We start from the raw sequence: 22192 nt of genomic DNA on the forward strand, positions 1-22192 counted from the left end.
AGTCACTGTTTGCACATCAAAATCGGAGGCTGCATTATGCTTCTTCACAAAACATGATCGACAATGACTTTTGGCTTGACTCAGTTAATATGTTTTCATCTAGCTAGCTAGATTTCAAATTCCACAAGGACAAAAAGTATTAAAAAATTAGAATTAAGGATAAAGAGAAGAGATTAGAAATACAGTTTAAGAGTGTGAAAGATGAACAACACCTCCACACTTCAATGCTAATATGGGGAAACAAAAGAGAAAAAATGAGCATGCATAGAAATATCTAAATAAGTGACCCAAGTATAGACTAAAGCCTATTTCAGTGAGTGGTCTAAATGTGACAACATATGCAACAATGCATGTGAGGTATTTAATACAAGAAATTGAATTATAGAGGCCAGGAGAACCTATTTCAACACAATGAGAGAAAGTGAGATCTATATCATGAAGACAAAGGCAAATAACAAGATGAACTCTCACCCAGTGGCAGAACCAAGAACAAATTTTAGAGGACCAAATAAAAATTGGTGTTGGTTACTAGTTGGGTTGGAGACCGAATTTTCGTAAAAAATGGAATAATAGTTTATTTACGCTCTACTTTTTTTTCAATCTCATTTTTCTCATTTTTTATTACATCTCTTATCGTATCATTAGCATCTTTTGGTCTCAGACTTAACATGAGTGGAAATGGATCATGAACTAAATATTATTCACCAAAGAGTTAATATTTAGAATAATCTTTGAGTTTGTAAGTGAGTTTTATTTTAGTCTCTCTAAAAAAAATGATGTTTAGTGACAATCATTTTTACAATTATTAACGATTATTTTATCTTAAAAAGACTAAATCAAACTCGCTTACAAATTAATAAACTAATTTAACTATTAACCATTCATAAAATTATATTTAAGGGTTAATGGTCAAATTAATCATTGAGTTTGTACGGAAGTTTGATTTTAGCCTCTCTGACAAAAAATAGCGTTTAGTGGCGGTTTTTTTTACAATTACTGACATATTTTGACTGTCATTTTTCGTCAGAGAAACTAAAATCAAACTCTCTTATAAACTCATGAACTAATTTGACCATTAACCCTATATTTAAGTAGGTAAGAGGTAATATGCCTATAAAAAAAAAGGTAAGAGGTAATAAAGAAGGAGAAGGGAGTGGCAAAGAAAACTCCAAAAGAGGATCAAAGAAAACGGCATTGAGAGACCGTGAATCAAGACAGATAGAGAAACTAAAATCAAACTCTCTTATAAACTCATGAACTAATTTGACCATTAACCCTATATTTAAGTAGGTAAGAGGTAATATGCTTATAAAAAAAAAGGTAAGAGGTAATAAAGAAGGAGAAGGGAGTGGCAAAGAAAACTCCAAAAGAGGATCAAAGAAAACGGCATTGAGAGACCGTGAATCAAGACAGACAGAGAACCATTACTGTCCTATTCGCCGCTTCTTCCACTCTGGCTCGTCAACCAACATGACAGACACTGGGCCCTACCTTCGTGGATCCCACTCACTCTCTCTCGAAAAAAGAAAAAAAGAAAAGAAGAAACAAGCCAAAAAATGAAAGGAAAAAGCAAAAGCTGTAAGTGTGTGACCATAACATAACACTAAGAGCATCTCCAATGGAGTCCTTATTTTGGGACCTTAAAATAAGATCCGGATCTTATTAAATTTCACCATTGGGGGTATCCTACATAGCATGAGATCTTAGTTTTTGCTAAGATCCGTGCCTTAGCTCAGGTACTCTCAAATCTGGGATCTTAATTAAAATATTATTTTTTTCTCTCTCCTTCAGTACCATATCCAAAGTGAAAAATAGAGGGAAAGAAACTGAAACTGAATCTGAACCAATTTCATTGATAAAGAATGATAATAATATACAGATTACAAACATAATATTACAAAGATCAAAGATCAGATTACAAAAAATTGGGAAAATGGAAAGAAAGAAAAAACCCTAAATTTCCTAAAAATAAAAAACCCTCACTGAGACTTCTCCTCACTGTGGCTGGCTTGACCGACCGTGTCCTCACTGTGGCTTCCTCATCGGAGATCGAAGGTGGATGTAGGTTGGTGGAGGAGAGGAGATGAGGTGAGGTCGCGTCGGTGGAGATGAGGTGAGGTCGCGGTGGAAAGAGGAGAGAGAAAGGAAGGGAGAGGAAGAAAACTGAGGGGCGGTGGTGGAGGAGTAGGGCGGCGACGGCGGCGGTGGAGGAGGAGGAGGAGGCCGTTTGGAAATTAGGTTTGTGTGAGGGAGGAGAGAGCATCAAAGGGTGAAGGAGGAGAGAAAGGAAAATTAGGGTTTGTGTGTGTGAGAAGGGCTTGGCCGGTTTTCAAACTATATGTATTGCCTTGGACCGGCTCAGCCGGTAACGATCCAGACCGTTGGGCCTTCTTTTGACCGGCTGGGCCGGTCGGTAATGAGAATGATGGGAATGATGGGAATGATGGGAATTAAGTTTGATGCAATATTAATATTATGTATTTTATTTTAAATTTATTGTCATTTATTTTTCAATAATTTGTATTTCGTTCTATTGTCTAATCATATTGAATTTTAATTATATTATATATTTTTTATATAATTTAATTTGTATAATGATTAAATTGTATTGAATTTATAATTTAATTTAATTTAATATTACGTGGATATAAATAATATAAATATATTGGGTAGTGTGGGTCCAACTAAAAGTAAAATAAGATCCCAACCACTGGAGCAAAATGTGCATGGAGACTTTAAGAGTGTCTTAAATCCTATGTGGTAGTCTGGGCTCACAAAAAGTTAGTTAAGTCCCAAAATAAGATCCCACCATTGGAGATGCTCTGACATGAGAGAGTGAGTGTGAGATAGAAAGGAAAAAAACAACCTTCATTCATCAGTGTTCTTCTATGCTTCAAGAACAACAAGGGTTTGCTTGCTTTTGAACTAGGTAAATCAAACCTTAACCAACACCATTGTTAGTGTTACATACATACATGCTTTTCTTCTTCATCTTCAGTTCAGTCCTGGGTTTGCTTTTTCTCTACTTTGATTTTGGCAATTTTAGGTTCTCTTTCTCATTGTGGTTTGGGAATGTTGGCTAGTGTTGTGTTGGGTGTTTGCATTTTACATCATTTTTGTCTTCAAAGTTGGTTTCTGTTGCAAATGAAGTTAAAGGGTTTTGATTATTTAGCTAACTATGTTGTTTCCTGATCTGTTTAGCTTTTTTTAATACCTTCCAAGTTGGGTTTTTGGGTTAAGGCGGTATTCTGAGTAATGGGTCACTGAATCTTTGAAGATTACTAGTTTACTAATTACTACTATATCTGCTAATAAGCACCAATCAGCTGAATGGACATTGTTCCAGTAACTTTTCATCTCTGATTTTTACTCTAGATTTTTTCCAACATCAAATTAATTGTCAGATATGAATGACTTTACACAATTAAGTTCCAATGTGTTCAAAGCTTTCTCTGTAAAAGGTCAAGGATTTTACACAAGACTCTTGTTGTCTTAGCTGCCTGAGGCTTCAAACTTCAAAGGCTTCAAGCAGTTATCATTGGCTTCTGCATGTTCAATTTCTATGTTAATTTAGTTTGTGGTGGTGCTTGTGGTTTTAGCTTCCCAAAGTAGATAAAGCAAAGTAGGATGGGTTACTTGATTCTTTCATAGTTTCATTTGATTCTTCTTCTGGGTAGCAGTAGTTCAGGACTTATCCCAGTCATGTTCATGCTCTTGTTTATTGATAAATGGTTATTTATTGAAACCTATAAGTGAAAATAAATGAATCTCCTACTGATTTAAACACTTTTGTTCTATTTGCAGGGTCTTCTTAATTGGAAGTCTTTATTTGATGATATGTGATATTTGGACATGGAGAGAGGTTCAGAGCTGAAGGTACTTCCTCGGACGATGCCTATCCTGCTTGAGGTATCGTCACATACAGCTGCAGCAAGAGAGGCAGGTCAGAGACTAAATCGGCATGAGGTTTCCGGTGCTGGAGAGGTTTCAGCAAGAGAACTGAATCAATTGTCAAGATCAAGGGATGTACCTGTCTCACGTCTGGCCTCCATTAGAGAAGTGGCTCAGTTATCACATCCTCGAGTCGATTTGGTAAGAGAAGATATGGGATTCGGTTCTAGATCCTCACAAGAATCTCTCTCCTATGGAAGGGAAAGGCCTTTTTATCTGAATCAGATGATCTGATATCTGATGTTGACACATTGAAGGAAAGCCGTGATTCATTTGAAGATGGTGGTCCGGGTTTATTTGCCGGTGCTAGTCATCCCCCGGAACCTGTTGATACAGATCTTATGAGAACAGTTTATGTGCCAATAGGTCAAAACAAATCCGAGGCTGGATGCTTAATTAAGAACTTGTCCATGAAGGGTCCTTTCATGGAAGATCTATCTATTCGCGTTCCTGCCAAGAAACCAAATCCAATTATCCTCTCCCCTGAAGAAAGCCTGGTTGAAGAACTCAGTGACATAGGGAACTTATCCTCACCGTTATCGGGTCCTCGAGCATCGCAGAATACTGAGAACTCTTTCCTCCCTCCAGACTCTGAGGAAAAAGAATGTGTTTGGGATGCTTCTTTGCCTCCTAGCGGCAATGTCAGTCCACTTAGTAGTATTGATGGTGTTTTCAGAGCAATGAGCATTGCTAATAGTTGTGCTAGTACATATCAGAGTGATGCAATCACTAGTGATGGCATGCTTAGTTTAGAGTTTAGACAGGAACTTTGATTGTATTAAGGGGAGTGTAAAGGGGGATTAACTAGAGAGTACAAAAAGTAGTGCTAGTCGCGCAAGTGATAGCAGTGGCCTCAGTGATGACAGTAACTGGAGCAATGTTACTGGAAGTGCCAATAAGCCTCACAAAGGAAATGATCCCAGGTGGAAGGCTATCCTGGCCATCCGATTGCGGGATGGAATTTTGGGCATGAGTCATTTTAGATTACTCAAGCGACTTGGCTGCGGTGATATTGGAAGTGTATATCTCTCAGAACTTAGTGGAACTCGGTGTTATTTTGCTATGAAAGTCATGGATAAAGCATCCTTAGCAAGCAGAAAGAAGCTGGGTAGAGCGCAGACTGAGAGGGAGATATTGCAGTTGCTGGACCATCCATTTCTTCCAACTTTGTATACACATTTTGAGACTGACAGATTCACCTGCTTGGTAATGGAATATTGTCCTGGTGGTGATCTACACACTTTAAGGCAGCGGCAACCTGGGAAACATTTCTCTGAATATGCTGCTCGGTATGCTTCATATTTACATAGTTACATCCCTTTACCTAATCTCTTTGTTAACTGGTTTTCATCATGAAGATCTGCTTTGTTCTGCTTTTTCTTTGTTTCTGTGTTTATGTGCATGAAACGAGTGTCAGTGATGTAACTAGTTACCATCTGCTTTTCATGAAGCTTTTTCTAGACTAGAAAAACGATAAATTTTGTATGTTCCTGCATATTTTCTATTTGGGAGTTTTAGACAAATATAAATTAATTTCTTAACTTCAAAAGGAAGAGCAAACTAAGGAAAAATTGCAATTAATCTTGTTTCTTAACTCTAGTACAGTAGTGCACTGCTATGACGTCACTCCTTGAAAGGGCAAACATTCATGGTACCAGTGAAGAGAACTTATTCCAGATTAATTGCATATAAATGCCCCGGATCCGGAAACCGTGCAACACTTTTCAATGTAGTACGGAAGGCATTATATAATATTTACCCCTGAAGGAAAAGTATTTTGTTATATATTTGAGGAATATATTAACATCCTGTTCTCGATTTAGTGGAAAGTAATGAAAAGTTTTATATGTGAGGTTTTATATGCAAACCAAATCATTCAATGACAATGAGAGTTACATCTCTTTTAAATCTGCAGTCTCAAAACTTTCCCTGTAATATTTAAATTGATTTACTGGTATGTAGCTATTTTTGTGTATGTAATATTTTACAATATTGATACTTCTATTTCAATGATAGACATAGATGTTGTGTTTACTTATTTTCTTTATATGTTAAGGTGTACGTATGTGGTTGATGTTCATATATATATATATATATATATATATATATATATATATATATATATATATATATGTGGTGCTTGCTACCATACCACAACACTTAGTTTGAGTATGATACATGAGATGATGTGTACCAATTAAATTAGGGTTAAATATGTTTTCCGTCCCCGAACTTTCAGCGAGTGCTGGTTTCCGTCCCTCCCCGGAGTAAAAGCTGAAAAGGGTCCTCGAACACCATGAAAATAGCTGGCTTCAATCCCTGCCGGAGTGAGGACTCCGGCCACCGTAGCCACATGTGCCGGTAAGCTGACGTGGCTTCTCCACGTCAATTAATGAGGCTTAGCCACTTTTTTTATTTCTTTTTTCATTTAAAAAAATATAATTTTATAAACTCTGAATTAATCCCTAACAATCCTCTAATTATCCTAACCTAACCTAACCCATCTAATCCCAAATCCCACTAACTTAAAACCCTCTCATCCTCTTACGTTCTTCCTCAACATCGACACTGAAGAAATTGGGCAAAACCTTGAGCTTCAAATTAGGGTTTTCAACATCCGTCAGATTGAGCTTCAAATTGGGCAAAACCTTGAGCCTCAACATCACCCTTCACGCTCGATTCCATATCCGTCTTCTTCTGGCCTTCTTCTCTGCACACTGAAACTCGTTTGCGCGACCATGAGTAGGGCTTCGTCTTCTGGGTCTCGTTGTTCTTCGAAATTGGAGGTGCGTCGAGGAATGGTGCAACGTGGAGTGTGTGAATGTGGAGAAAGGCTTCTCTATCTAACTTCCCACACTGACATCAACCCAGAAAGAAATTTCTGGAGGTGCAGAAATTGGAAGGTATTTGAATTTGAATTCCTTCATAATTTTATTTTTTGTGCCAATTTGTGGTATATTCATGTAAGTGTTCTTTTCCCTTTCAGTTACCTAACAATTGTGGATTCTTCTTGTGGGATGATGAGGCTGGTTTGGATGGTGCACAAAGGTACTATGTAGTTCAACTGATGAAAACCTTGCAGGAGTTGGAGGAAATCAAAAAGAAACTGGAAGATAGCAAGAAGAGAGTTGAGGAAATGAAGAAGAAAAATGCCAATCTCTATATGCAGTTGGAGAGTGAAATGAAAAAGAAGAACTTGGCCTTTGTTGTTGTTATTCTGCTGATGATAATCTTAGCTTCTGTTGTAAAGTATTATGTTGAAGTGTACTAAAGTTATGTGTACCAAACTTATGGGTTCTTCTCAATTAATGACAATTTATGATTGTGGTAGAAACATTTGATGTGTGCTGTCATGTTATTCCAAAACATAAACTAATTTGCTATTATTCCAAAACATGAACATGATAATTGATAAAGGAACAGATGGTGGTGCTTCTGCTACATGCCAATAGACTTTTGTCATGAACATCACAATTTGATACAAACGAAAGGGAACTACATAAAGTGATGATCTGAAGAAAAAGTAAACAACATAATGACATGAAATGTGAATCTCAAGACTTAGGGTAATGAAAGTGGTCCATCCACTCAAAATACATGACAATATAATAAGCAGTGAAAGTGGTTCATCAAAATAGAATAAGACAACACATTATGTCTTAGTGGTCCATCCACTTAAATAAAAGGTAAGACAACACATTACTTAGTGGTCCAGCACAACAAAATACAGCACAATATAATAACCAAGTTTGGCCTTAGTGGTCCAACTTAAACAACAAAATATTACATCAACTAGGCACCCATGTGCATGTCTGCAGTATGCATAAAACCAACCAAAAAGCATATTCCCTTACAGCTACTTAACCGACCCAACCACCCCCCTTCAATAAGTACTCTTCAAGCTCCCTCATCAATTGTTGAGATCTGAGATACTCCTCCCTGAAGATCAACAGTAGCAGCAGCAACATGATCCATATCTGCAGCATGAACTCCAACCTGTGGCACTGGATCTGGATTCACTGGAGGCACTCTTCCAATAATTTCATTCCACCGCTCTCTCAACTGAGGTGGTATATCTTCAGCTCGAACCTGAATTGTATATGAAATGTAAGCATAATGTTTTAGATAGACTTTATATGCATATTGACAAAGTTGTGATATGAACTACTTACAGTTTGAGTAGATTCTGGATCTGGGTTGATTACTTGACTAGGTTGTGGATCTGGGTTGACTGGTTGAGTTTGCTGGCTAGGCAGTGGATCTGTGTTCATAACTGGGTTCCTGCAGCTTCTTAAGTTGTGACCAAATTGGCCACATCTGCTGCATCTATGCCTGGCCACACCTCTGTTCAACCTTTCCTCAGTGTCCTCATGAGGGTCTCTTCTTCTTAGCTTTTTAGGCCTGCCTGGACCCCTCTTGTACAAGGGTGGAAGAATTGTTGGGTCTTCAGTTGGTTCCCAGAGTTTCTGTCCATTGATTGGACTAATCCCATGTGCATAAGTTGCTATATAAGCATCCCTTTTGTAGTATCTGTGGACATAGTCTTCAGGGTTGTGTCTACTATATGACATCCCAGCACATGCATGTCTGCAGGGTATTCCCACCAGCTCCCAAAAATTACAACTGCAGTAGTGTCTATTCAGGTCAACAGTAAACCCTTCTCCAGAAACTGCATGTTTCACCTCATACTTCCCTTCACCACATTGAGTTGGCAGCCATGAAGCACTCTTGTTCACCTCCCAGGATAACCTCTTTAAAGGTTTTGGCAATACCTGTCCACTATACCTTGCAAACTTCTCATTTAAAGTAGCAAATCTTCCCATGATGTATGTTCTGATCCAGTCCATCATAGTGAGAATTGGCTTGTCCCGAGCTAGAAGAATTGTGGCATTGAAACTCTCAGACAAGTTGTTCATAAGAACATCACACTTGGGGTAGTGAGTGAAGGCATGTTTGCACCAAGTCCGGGTTGGAATAGCCATCAACCAAGTGTATGCTGCCTCATTTGCACTTCTCAGCTCCATCATCTTCTCATCCCATAACTGCCTATAAGTAGCTTTAGCTGCAGCCATCATCAGATTCCTTATAATCACTCCACCCCCAAACTTCTTCTTAAAGTTTGCATACATGTGTCTTAGACAGAACCTGTGCTCAACTCCAGGCAAGAGCTCATCAAATACAGATAGAAGTCCCTGGAAACAAAAACAAAGGCCAAGAAGAAGACAATGGTTATATTATGGGATTATGACAACATGAAAACAAAGCAAAGATGGATGGTTTACCTTTTGCTGATCAGAAATGAATATCCATCTATTGTTGGGACCAATATCACCTAATAGGAGATCAAGGAACCATCTCCAGCTTTCCTTGCACTCAGATTCAACTACTCCAAAAGCCAAAGGAAAGTACTGATCGTTCGGGTCTCTAGCAACTGCACACAGTAGAATTCCACCAAATTGGGTTTTCAAATGGCACCCATCTAGGCCAATGAAAGGCCTACAACCAGCAATGAAACCCCTCTTGCACCCCTCCAGACACATGTAAAATCTTTTAAACCTAGGCATCAAACCCATAACTGGAGTATCCAAATTAATCTTGCAGGTATTTCCAAGTGATGCCCTTCTCAGTTCAGCACTGAACCTATATAGCAGGTTATATTGTCTGCTGGCATCCCCCTCAACAATCTCCATTGCCAATTGTCTGGCCCTCCATGCTCTCCACCTTGTGATACCACAGCTAAACCCCACTTTCACTTCATCAACAATTTCATTAACCCTCACCTTTCTTGCAATCCTAACCTTGTCAATGAGCTTGGATGCAATCCATTTGGAAGTTGCAGATTTGTTGTTGAAGACCCTACCACAATTGTGGATTCTTCTTGCAAACTCCTCTTACTCTAACAGAGTCATTCTTAGGGAATGTAACTTCTCTTCCATTGAGAACTGAATGGTCTCTTATTGCTTTTTTAAATTGCTCCAATGAGGTGAATTGCATGCCTAACTTGAATTTGAATTTTGCACTCATGTCCTCCTCATGAAACTCTTCATATCTCTTCCTCTTCCTTTGATTAGCACCCTCATATTCATCCTCACTAGAACTGATTAGCTCTTCAGTATCATAACCTAGATCAATTTCATGATCTTGTTCAGGCACATCCACACCATCAACTGCATGTGGGACATGAGGATGCAGTTGCACATCATTTTCCTGCACTACACCAGTAGCCATGGATTTCAACTACTTCTTCAAGAGTGCTTCAGCAACACCAACAGTTGGGATTTCAAACCCATCATCCTCTGCATGTGCCTCCCTCTCATCTTCACTGTCAGAGAAGTGGATTCCATAAACTGAATCTTCACTGTCAGAGCTGGGTACATAAGTGTCATCATCCTCTTCACCTTCACTCCAAACAGGATCAGTAGTAACCTGTTTCAGCTTCTGGTTCTTACTCAGAGATACAACATTCTTCTTCTCTACCATAGGCTCTTTCTGTTTCTTCTGCACCATAGGCTCTTTCTGTTTCTGCTGCACAATAGGCTCATTACCTTCCTCATCACTAGACAAAACAACAGTTTCAAGGGGGCCTTTGTTCTTCTTAGATGAACCTCCATAGAACATTATCCTGTTTGATCTCCTAACAGGCTGGGTGGGAACCTTCTTTGTTGGGGTAGCCTTCTTGGTTGGAGCCTGTGTAGCCACCTTAGCAGGATGAGAATGTGTAGCCACCTTAGCAGGATGCTTGAAAGGCTTATTTGGAGCAGGAGCAGGCCTTTTTGGGTCATCATTTGGAGCATTTTCCTGACTTGGGTTTTCTTCCTCTTCGTGTTCAACAAATAGATGAACATCCACCCTATCGTTGACTCCATAAGTCCCTAGTAGCATTGCATCATCATCAGTCAACACAGGTCTAAAGATATGAGTCTGAATGTCCTCTCGTGTCCTCCACCACAGTTTGAAGTTACCACTTGCATACCCCAAGTCCTTCACAACATCAACACATTCAAAGTAACTCCAAGTATCAAGATCAATTCCACGCTTTGTGGCAATGCAGCCTCGTTTGTAGTTCATGTAGTTCTTGTAAGGCTCTCTAAAAAAGAGCCCCTTATAATGAACAACCAAATTGAATGTCATCCTGTTAGAAACCAAAGCCAAATAACTCATTAGAATCCACAGCCAAACACACATACAATATTGAAATCAAAGCCAAATAACCCATTAGAAACCACAGCCAAACACACATACAATATTGATGGAAGAAAATGACCCATTAGAAATAGAAACAAGTGAACTCCCAAGTCAGGTCGAAAACTTTGATGGAAGAAAATGACCCAATAGAAAGAAACAAGTAAAATCCCAAGTCAGGAACCCTAAACCCACACCACATCCGACTACTCAAATAACCCTAACCTGTGTTCAAACCAAAACTCACACCACATCCGATTACTCAAATAACCCTAACCTGTGTTCAAACCAAAACCCAAACACCACATCAACAACAAACAAAACCAATGAAAAATAGAAGACACTAATCTACCCAAAACATAGTCGCGATGGAAGAAAATGAAGTTAGGGTTCAAAGCACTAACTTGTGTTCTTGCAAAGCAAATGACGAGACCGACTGCAAAGGAGTGCCAGAGAGTGATTAGAGCAACTTCCAGAGGGTGATGAGAGCGATTGCGAAGAGTGGTGTGAGCGATGTTGAGGTTCGATGCTTGGACGGTGGGAACGATGGTGAGCGGTAGGAACGATGGTGAGCAATGTTGATGAAGAACGTAAGAGGATGAGATTCTAATTTGGGGTTTTAAGTTAGTGGGATTTGGGATTAGATGGGTTAGGTTAGGTTAGGATAATTAGAGGATTGTTAGGGATTAATTCATGAGTTTATAAAATTATGTTTTTTTAAATGAAAAAAGAAATAAAAAAAGTGACTAAGCCTCATTAATTGACGTGGAGAAGCCACGTCAGCTTACCGGCACATGTGGCTACGGTGGCCGGAGTCCTCACTCCGGCAGGGATGGAAGCCAGCTATTTTCATGGTGTTCGAGGACCCTTTTCAGCTTTTACTCCGGGGAGGGACGGAAACCAGCACTCGCTGAAAGTTCGGGGACGGAAAACATATTTAACCCATTAAATTAATTGATGAGGGTGCGTGGCATCCTGTCCGCATTGCAAAGGAAGGCATGGGGATCTCGCATCTCTTTTTTGCAGATGATGTGCTACTGTTCTGTCAAGCAAACAGGGAACAAATGCGTGTAGTAGCAGAAACGCTGAAAGATTTCTGTGAAGCGTCAGGAATGCGTGTGAACCTAGAAAAGTCTCGTATGTGTTGCTCTAAAACTGTTGCTCATGCGGTCCAAGAAGACTTCTCTTCCATTCTGGGAGTTCGGAGAGCGTCCAACCTTGGTAAATATCTTGGTATTCCCTTGTTAAAAGGAAGAGTGACTCGGGATCTTTTCCTCCCCATCATGGAGAAGGTTAATGCAAGGTTAGCTTCTTGGAAAACTCGTATGCTGAATAAGGCCGGTAAGCTTTGCCTTGCAAAATCTGTCTTAACGTCCATTCCTATTTACACCATGCAATCCCTTTGGCTACCTCAATCTGTCTGTGAGTTTCTGGACATGAAAATTCGTTGCTGCTTATGGGCTAAAGGAACAAGCAATCGCGGTTGGAGTTTGGTACCTTGGAGTGAAATTATCAAGCCTAAGGAGCACGGCGGCCTAGGTCTTCGTAGTGCCCGGTTGAATAACATTGCCATGCTTGGCTCCCTCGTAGAGAATTTGTTGCACCATAAGGACAAGCCCTGGGTTACTGCCATGACACAAAAATATCTGAGAACGGATGGGATTCTTCAAGGTAAATATAAGAAAGGGGACTCTTATATTTGGAAAAGCATCATTCGAGCTACTGAACATGTTGGTACTGGATTCAAGCCGCAACTAGGGGATGGCTCTTCATCCTTGTGGTACGTGAATTGGCTTGGGACTGGGAGATTATGTGATCGTCTTCCATTTGTAAACATCGCGGATACAAGAGTAAAGGTTGCAGATTTGTGGCAAGAGGGACAGTGGAATCTTAATGTCTTGTATACTGTGTTGCCTCCTGAGATTTTTGCCGAAATAATGTGTATTCAAATTCCTCCGAACAGAAATCATTCAGATGCGTTAAGATGGATCCACAGTCCTAACGGTTACTACACACCGAGCACAGCATACCATAGCTTGACGACACCGGTGATGGGAGATTTTGGCATCTGGAGGAAGATTTGGACGACGAGAGTGCCGGAGAAGATCCGCTTCTTCCTCTGGCTCGTAGCTCATGGGGCACTACCATCCAATGTCAAGCGTTTCACGACCCATCTTGCCGTCAGCGCAGCCTGCTCGAGGTGCGACGCAGATCAAGAGGATCTGGACCATATTTTTCGTGGATGCTCGGACTCAAGAAGGCTCTGGAGTCATTTTCAAGCTGTACTTCCACCACTAGCGATTCACATGGATTTTGTTAATTGGCTCGGGACTATCTTTGCGCACAGGAACAGTATGTTAGGCTTCGCGGTTTTGTGGTGGGCTTGGCGTTGGCGTAACCATAGTGTCTTCGAAACTCAGAACTTGCCATTGAACCAAGTGTTGCGATGTGTGCTTAGAGATGAGGCCCTATGGCGTGAGACGATGAAAAAACCGCTGCGTTTTCCGGAGGATGGGGGGAACACGCTGCCTCATTTGCCCCCCTTTAGTGTGTATGTTGCTGTGGATGGGAGTTGGGATCCTCAAGTGGGTCGTATGGGTTGTGCAGCTGTGTTTCGTGATAGCCACGGAAAATGGATGTCTGCAAGTTCTCTGAGTTACGATAATGGCAGCAGCTTCCTTTCTGAACTTAAGGCTGTGGAGTTGGGTTTACAACACGCGCTCGAGCAGGGGCACAACACTGTGGATTGTAAATCAGATTGTTTACAAGTGGTGCAAGCATTACAGGATGGGGGTGATACTAGCAGCTTTTGGGATAGAGAGGAGATCAGGCAGGTGCGTGGTCTTTTATTGCAGTTTCAAAGTTTTCGGTTATCTCATGTTGATCGGCATAAGAATAACACGGCGGACAAATTAGCGCGGGAAGCATGCTGCTTGGGTTCACCTTTGCAAGTTTGGGCTAGACCTCCCTCTTTTGTTTATGCATCATTGTATTTGGATGCAATTAGTTAGTCTTTCTCTTTTGTTAATTTTCCTCTTGTCACCAAAAAAACCCATTAAATTAATTCTGATTGTAGTTAAAAAATAATTTTCTTTTTTTTATTTTTCTGTTAAATAAAAGTTATTATTAATTTCATTATTTACTTAGTAATCCTCAATGAATGTATCAATTGAGAATGACTCTTCCCCTCTTCAGCACACCTTGAACCTTGAACCTTGAACCCTAAACCCCAAATCCAGTGAGAGAAAGAAAAGGATGAAACTACCCAGATGCAAACCCCAAATCAGAAAGCAAAATCTCATCTCCCCTCCATTCTGATGCAAATCTCGTTCTACTTGATGAAAAAGGTTGGACCTGAAACACTAGTGAAGAAATATATCCACAAACAGTAAGATCGGAGTGCCTCGTCGAGTTTTCTGGCAGCCATGGCGGCACGACCTGCCTTGGAGAATTCGTCGGGCGTCGCACCCGTCCAAGCATGGCGATGGCGATGGCGATGGCGTGTGCATAGCCGAGATTGCAGAGTCAATCTCCGCCTTACTGCCTCTCCAGCTTCGCTTTCAGATCTATCTTTTTCTTCTGAAGCCTTCAGCATGGTTGAAGAAAAAGGTGTGAAATTTACACCCTTCAACCAAAGCTTTGTTCAAATCTATCCCAGTGAAATCATTGTTTATAGGAACACGAGAAATTTAAGACGGGAACTCAATTTGATTTTTGTATTTGATTATCAAACTTGCCGTACCTGGGCTCTGCTTGACCCTGTTTTTCCCCTTTTGTTTTTCCCCTGTTCTCGAGCATTATGGCTCTGTTTCTGTTTGCCTTGCTCTTTTTCTTTCAGTTTTCTTATTTCTCGTTGAAATCTTGTACATTGTTTTCTATTGGCACATCTCATGCTCATTAATATAATTTGGTCTATTCAATAAAAATGTAGCCTTGTTCATCTGTTCGAGCTGCTGGAAGGATGCTTTTGTTTTTTTTTTTTTTGTGATTGGATTAACCAATTTTATATACCAGTTGTTTTATTAAAGAATTTCTGGGTGATGAAGAAGATGAAGGATTTCTGGGTTAAGATGAAGTTTAAACCCTAAAACACACAAAAAAGAAGTTTCATGAAATTGAGTTACCACTTAATGAAATTGCAAAAATGTTAGGACCATAACATAATTAATACAAATCTTTTTTTTTTGTTTTTCGTTATTTTTTAAAAAATAAATAAATAAGTCAAAGTTTACGGTCAAAGCAACTCCTATTGGTCCACATCACTCAGGTATGATACAATTGTGGTATGGTAGCATTTACCTATATATATATATATATATATATATTCTAAAAAGGATTAAATGTAAGCTGTTTTGGCACCTAAAAATGTGGTAATATAAAACTGGTGCATGATCATCTTGCTTTCCATAGCTAGCCTTTGTCATTGCATATATTTTTATTTCACGCACAATTAGCATACTGATTTACATTGTGATTTTCTGCACATGTAGCTTTTATGCTGCTGAAGTCCTGCTTGCTCTTGAATATCTTCACATGCTTGGAGTTGTGTACAGAGACCTTAAACCTGAAAATGAATTGGTGCGAGATGATGGTCACATAATGCTCTCAGATTTTGATCTTTCCCTCAGATGCACTGTATCGCCAACTCTTATTAGAACCTCCTATAATGGTGACCCTTCAAAGCAGGCTGGGGGCGCATTCTGTGTTCAACCTGCTTGTATTGAGCCAACTTCAGTATGCATCCAACCAGCATGTTTTATTCCTCGGTTCTTTCCTCAGAAAAACAAGAAGTCACGAAAGCCGAGAGCTGAACCCGGGTTTCCTTGCAGCACACTTCCTGAGCTGGTTGCTGAGCCTACTGCAGCGCGATCCATGTCCTTTGTCGGTACACACGAATACCTTGCCCCTGAGATTATCAAAGGGGAAGGTCATGGCAGTGCAGTTGATTGGTGGACATTTGGAATTTTCTTGCATGAGTTATTGTATGGTAAAACCCCTTTCAAAGGGTCCGGAAACCGTGCAACACTTTTCAATGTAGTTGGGCAGCAGCTCAAGTTTCCTGAATCACCAGCCACCAGTTATGCCGGCCGGGATCTGATTCGTGGGTTGCTGGTGAAGGAGCCGCAACATCGTCTTGGGGTTAAGAGGGGAGCAACTGAGATCAAGCAGCACCCGTTCTTTGAAGGTGTGAACTGGGCATTGATCAGATGCAGCACGCCACCGGAAGTGCCGAGACCTGTAGAAAATGAGCCGCCCCCACCAGGGAAAGTTGGAGCAGTTGATAATACTGTTGGGATTGGCAGCACTAGTAAGAGGGTAGTAGGTGGTACTACTGAGATGAAGCCAGGAGGGGGTAGATATCTGGACTTTGAGTTCTTTTAGATTGAATTCCTCAATCTGTTTTTTATTGTATTTGCCATTATCAGTTATTTTCATTTCAGTTAGAATTTAGAAATATGAAGTCTCAAGTTTAAATTAGGTTTGATATCTCCTTGTCTGTTCCTAGAATACCTATGGATAATCCATAATGTAGTTGATTTTCTATACAGAGTTTGAATACTTCTCATGAAAATTATTAGTCTTCATACATTTTTGTGCATGTTGCTGATGCTTAGCAGGTACAGCTGATATTTGTTTTGTGATATTACCTTCAGTTTGTCTATGATTATCATGCCATTTAACTTGGAATACTCATAGAATTTAATGGTCTAACTTGTAATGAAGAGGTTGTTGCTTCCTTTCCATCTCAGTTTAATTATGATTTTAAAGTTTTTGGAATTACTGCAATAGCTAAGATAGATTGATTTCATAAAAATGTGGGGAAAAAAATAACAATTAGGAAGCACTGTGATTGGAGATTGTTTTGATGAAAAATGCCCAATTACTGCTTGCTGTGTCTACCATACTCTTCGCCTGAGAATAATTATGAGAAATCTGCCATGAGTCAAGACACTCGCTTATTAGGAAAATCCGCTTACTTTGCTTTGTAAGAGTAAAAATTTTCAGGTAAATGCTGGGCTCGATAGAAAACCCATTTGATTCACTTACCCATAATTACTCTACCTCCGTCCCAAAATGTTTCACATATAAATTATGCCAGCTCTTAGCTAGTATTATTATCCATTCTTGTGTCAATATCTCGGACGCACTTTTTGCTAACACATGCCGTCATGTAATTTTAAAATTATCATATAAAATTATTTATTGGTCGCTAACCAAACAAAACTTTTGGGGTAATTGACATGTATAATGCCTACAAACCTCCAAATACACTTCTTTGTTAAGGTCAAAACCTTGCTTCATCAAACACTAACTTTATTTTTTCGGTTGATATTTCCCTAAAAGTAGTTTAAGTTTTGACTTATTAGCACTTTTGGTCTCCGAGGTTTTAAAAATGTGTAAATGGTGTCCCTAAACTATAAAAATAGCATTTCGCTACCCCCACGTTAGACTCCGTCAACACTTTTGGTCCCTCACCAGATTTCCGTCCAAAAAACTAACGGTTATGAGGGTAAATATGTAATTTAGCAAAAGAGAATTGATTAAAATATTAAACCCAGAAAAATATCCTCAGAAAACTCAGAAATAAAAGTTCTTCCTCTAACCACCAAGAGAAGCCATGCGAGAGCACAATTCACGCCTTCCAAATATAAGAACTATTAGGGATGCTGTTGAACAAACCTCCCCTTTCAAATTCATATATCTACCTCTCGGTTTGCTCCCAACGTTGCTGTGCTAGGGTTACAACCGTTTTTGGGTATTCTTCTCCCCCTTGGGGGGTCCTTCTCCTCCATTAGGGAGGCCATGTTTTCTTCAGTTCTTAGTTTGTTTCCCACAAGAGGTGGGTTTCTTCTCACAATAGGTGAGTTTCTACCACATTAGGTGGTTTATTTACCCAAATAAGTGGGTTTTTTTGTTTCTCCTTTGCTTCTTCCACAACCACCATCCTCCCACCGCCATTGTGTTTCACCTCAAACCACCTTCCCACCGTTCAGAGGTAGATCTGAGAACGCACCGCCAGCAGCTGTCCTGAGTTTCACTACCACCTCCTTGTCCTCATCTTGCTGCCTACTCCAGCTTTGTGTTCTGTGCTTCCTCATGAACAGATCTATGGCCTTTCCCGGATCTTGTTGTCGGCAGTAGCCCACCGACCTCCGCCACCAACCACCACCGGAACCACCACCTCTCCTTGGTCCATCTCAGGTTTGTTACAGTGGTGACTCGTGCAACGATCTGCTCTCCTCCGCCGTCTCCTCCGCCACCTCTTCCGCCGCCACCTCTGCCGCCACCTTCCATGGTGGATGCCTTTGTTTGCGACTTGACTGCATCTGAGGCCTGTATGGAATCTGCAGGAGTCTCTGTCATCCAAGTTCCCAGAGATGCTTTTTGTCCCCATTTGTGTTATTGAAGCCGTGATGGTCTTCCTTGTTTATTGCACAGGTTACAACTCCGGCAGAGCCGATCGAGTTGTTTATGGGAGTGTTGTTCAAAATGTTATGATCTTGTTCGCTCAGAAGTCACTTAGTATCTTTGGTTTTGGTTTCTGGGGGCAACTGTTGGGCTTATAGGGTTTTGCATCATGTTTTTAGGCTGATTTAGTCAGTTAGAGTGTGCATACTTGTTCTTTCAGTTTCTCATGTGTATGTGCATTGTGATAGCACTCATAGAGATTTATTCTCACATGTTGTAAGTGTCGTTTGGTAACCCTATGGGTTTTTATTCTATACATCTTTGACCAAAAAAAAAAATTCATATATCTACCTCTAATAATATCACATTTTCGATTATATATCTATTTTTTAGAATTATTTTTCTAACAAAAAACAATTTTCATACATCTTTAAAACTTCTTTAGTTTTCGAATAATAATGTACCCGCATATCTTTTCCACCTCCACCTTGATAAAATAGGAAGATAAGAGAGAGTAATAAATGACATAATAGACGATGTGATAAGGAATGTAGAGAACAATTTAATTTTTGGGTTAAATAAGGTTTTGGTCCCCTTATAATAGACTACCTGGTTTTGGTCCTTGTCAAATGTGGTGGTATGGTGACATTTGTCTCATAGCTTCACCGATCCTACGTGTAATTGACACATGACTTCACCGATCTTGCCGGGATTATATTATTTAGTGAGTTAGTGTCAAAGGTCACCAAACCACCACAGCCGATAGGGACCAAAACTAGGTAGTTTAGGGATTTCAAACTTAGATATTTTCAAAGTCAAAATTGTTTTTATTTTTTTTGACATTGATTTTTTTTTCATTGGGCCCGACCTAGTTGGACCCAGGATTATATCAAAATTGAGGAGGTGCTTAATGTGCACAATTTCTTACTTATGCATTTTTGCACCACCTTATGTTGACCCCTCAGTGTGGGTTTCTAGGTAATAACTCATTTTAAAATAATAAAAAATTAGAGTAAATATTATTACATATAAACAGTGAATTAAGGTAAATGATTCAGTTAAATTTAGTTAGTCAGCTGGTAACATTAGAATGTTAATGATATGGGAAAAGTTAATAATTAATTGGCCCAACAAATCATTCCCATTCAATTAAGAGTAAAATACACTCACCCCCCTCAAGGTTTGTGAGAATAACACTTAACTCCATTTTTATCCAAAATATACACTCCACCCCAATAATAATCTCATAATTACACTTAGCTCAATTCTTCTCTGAAATCTTCACTCCACCCCACCCTTTTAAGACCATCCAAAAGATGCTAACGGAATATTCATTTAACTCAAATTAATTAATTAAAATATAAATGATAAATAAATCACATTATCCTCTAACCAAATAATAATTGTACTATAATTTTGTAAATATTCTAAATATTTATAAAATATTTTGAATACCTCCAAATAAAAAATAATAATTAAACTTGATGTTTATTATGGTCAAAATATTTCTCTCTCTAATATAACTCAAATTTAAATATGGAGTATTTCAGTCAAAATATTTATCAAATGATAAGTTCTTAATACCTGTGTATAACCTTAAACAACATATATTTTAGAACTTAAAATTCCATGTGCTTAAGTGCTCATACAACCTAATAACTAAGGTAATCACATATCGTCATAACACAATTATATTTTGAAAGTTTAGTAAACTTATTGACAAATTTTTTTAGTAAACTTAGTGGTAAAGTTTTTGAGTTTTGATGGTTCTGACATTGAGTTAAGTTTTGCCAAATTTGTGATGGAAAATGTTGTTGCCTTGAAGAGGATGATTTCAAACTTAGCTGGAAGCTACGTAACTCAGATCTGGAAGAAGTAAAACAGAAGTTGTTCTCGTTTAAGAAATGTTCTAGTTCTATGAATTTGGAATTACACCAAGAAGGCCAGAACATGCTTTATTGTAAATCATTTGTGCTGCCCTCCAAATAACAAGGATTTGTTTACTTGAATGAGCAATGATTATCTCGTGCTACTTTTTTTTAAAAAAACAAGTATATTTATTATTTAGTTAGAAGATAATGTAATGTATTTATATTTAAATTAATTAATTTTGAGTTAAAAGAATATTCCGTTAGCATCTTTTGGATGGTGTTAAAGGGGGTGGGGTGGAGTGTAGAATTTAGAGAAGAATTGAGTTAAGTGTAATTGTGAGATTATTATTGGGGTGGAGTGCATATTTTGGATAAGAACGGAGCTAAGTGTTATTCTCACAAATCTTGAGGGGGTGAGTGTATTTTACTCTTCAATTAATCATCCATTCCTATACTCAACAACCTAAAAAATGAACCCTCCTTCGGCACCCGCTGATCCGGCCGCCTATGGTCGCTCTGTCGCGGTGGTTAACTACTACAATGTGATAGAAGAGACATGGATTGCTGATATTGCTAGGAGGAAGGTTAAGATCAAAGCCAAGAAGGCTGAGATCGAAGCTATGTGGAAGGCTATGAAAGAACGTGGAGTTATTTCAGAGATGAGAGAAATGAAGGCTGAGCTCAGAACCTCAAGAGGAAGAGGCTGCTCGTTTCTAACGAAACGGATTCCGACGATTCCCACGTGTCGAAGAAGTCGTGATCGGATCTCTCCGAGCCCGATTTGCGCGATAATGATGCCGTGTATGCGCAGCAAGTCAAAGACGATTTTGACGAATAGGTATGTTTTTTTCGCATCTTCTACTATCTTGTTCAGGTCAGCTGATTTTCATGGGGTTTTTTCTTTGAAGAGATTGACTGAGTTGAATTTACTGAGCTAGAATTAAGTATAATGTGATTCTAAGGGAAATTATAGGATTCTGTATTGCTGCATTCTCATAAATTTGAAGATTATGAAATTAGGGTTTAAGCTATGACTAAGGTGCATTATGAATTGGAAGAGCTGTTTTAGTCTATCTCATAGGATAAGCATTTGAGGAGATGTTTAGTTAAACTTGTTAAAATGGCTTATGGCCTAACTACGAGCTCTTTAGAGTTTATTTTTAGAAGCTTGCAACTTATGAATAAGAGAATAAGAGTTTATGATCCCGTTTGGAAGAGCTTATTTGAGCATAAGCGCTTATGCAAGTGTTTGAGTGAGCTTATGTAATTGTAAATAGCTTTTGACATGCATATAAGTTGTATTTGATTAGGTAGAAATAGAATCATGTACAAGCATTATTCTTTATTACATATATTTTTGTTTTGCTGACTGCTCAGTAATTCAGAGTTTCACTAGGATTAATTTATACGTTCTCTCATTTATTTTTTTCTCTCCTATCTCAACATGACATTTATAGCCTAACGAGAGGCAATGCTAAACCCCCACTGTCCACTGATGGAACCTTTATTTTGGATACCGTGTACTTGTATCAACTCTAGTTTCTGATTTCATTCGCTGCGTCATACCTTTTGGCGTGTCTAGACAAATTTTCTGGCCACCACCGCCACTAGGATACTTTTCATGTGACTTTTCGAGCTGAAAACACCATTGTTTAAGTCATCGACGGCAGATCTATCCACTGCCAAAGTTTTGGATCCAACCACCCAGCCAAGTGAAAGTTTCAAACCCAACTGCCCAGGTGCATCTCTCCACTTGTGCACATGACCAGCCGTGCACA

The 22192-nt window shown here is 39.2% G+C and overlaps 1 pseudogene across 1 annotated transcript; it reads left to right on the top strand.

Moving 5' to 3' along the window:
- The first annotated feature begins 2800 nt into the window (after window positions 1–2800).
- On the top strand, window positions 2801–16732 carry LOC130749220 (serine/threonine-protein kinase D6PK-like; annotated as a pseudogene). The gene is made up of 3 exons (XR_009022874.1): window positions 2801–2929; window positions 3805–5240; window positions 15624–16732. The product of XR_009022874.1 is annotated as a serine/threonine-protein kinase D6PK-like (transcript).
- The last annotated feature ends 5460 nt before the right edge of the window (window positions 16733–22192 follow it).

Source organism: Lotus japonicus, chromosome 3 (genome assembly GCF_012489685.1).
Source record: "Lotus japonicus ecotype B-129 chromosome 3, LjGifu_v1.2".
NCBI classification, from domain to species: Eukaryota; Viridiplantae; Streptophyta; class Magnoliopsida; order Fabales; family Fabaceae; genus Lotus; species Lotus japonicus.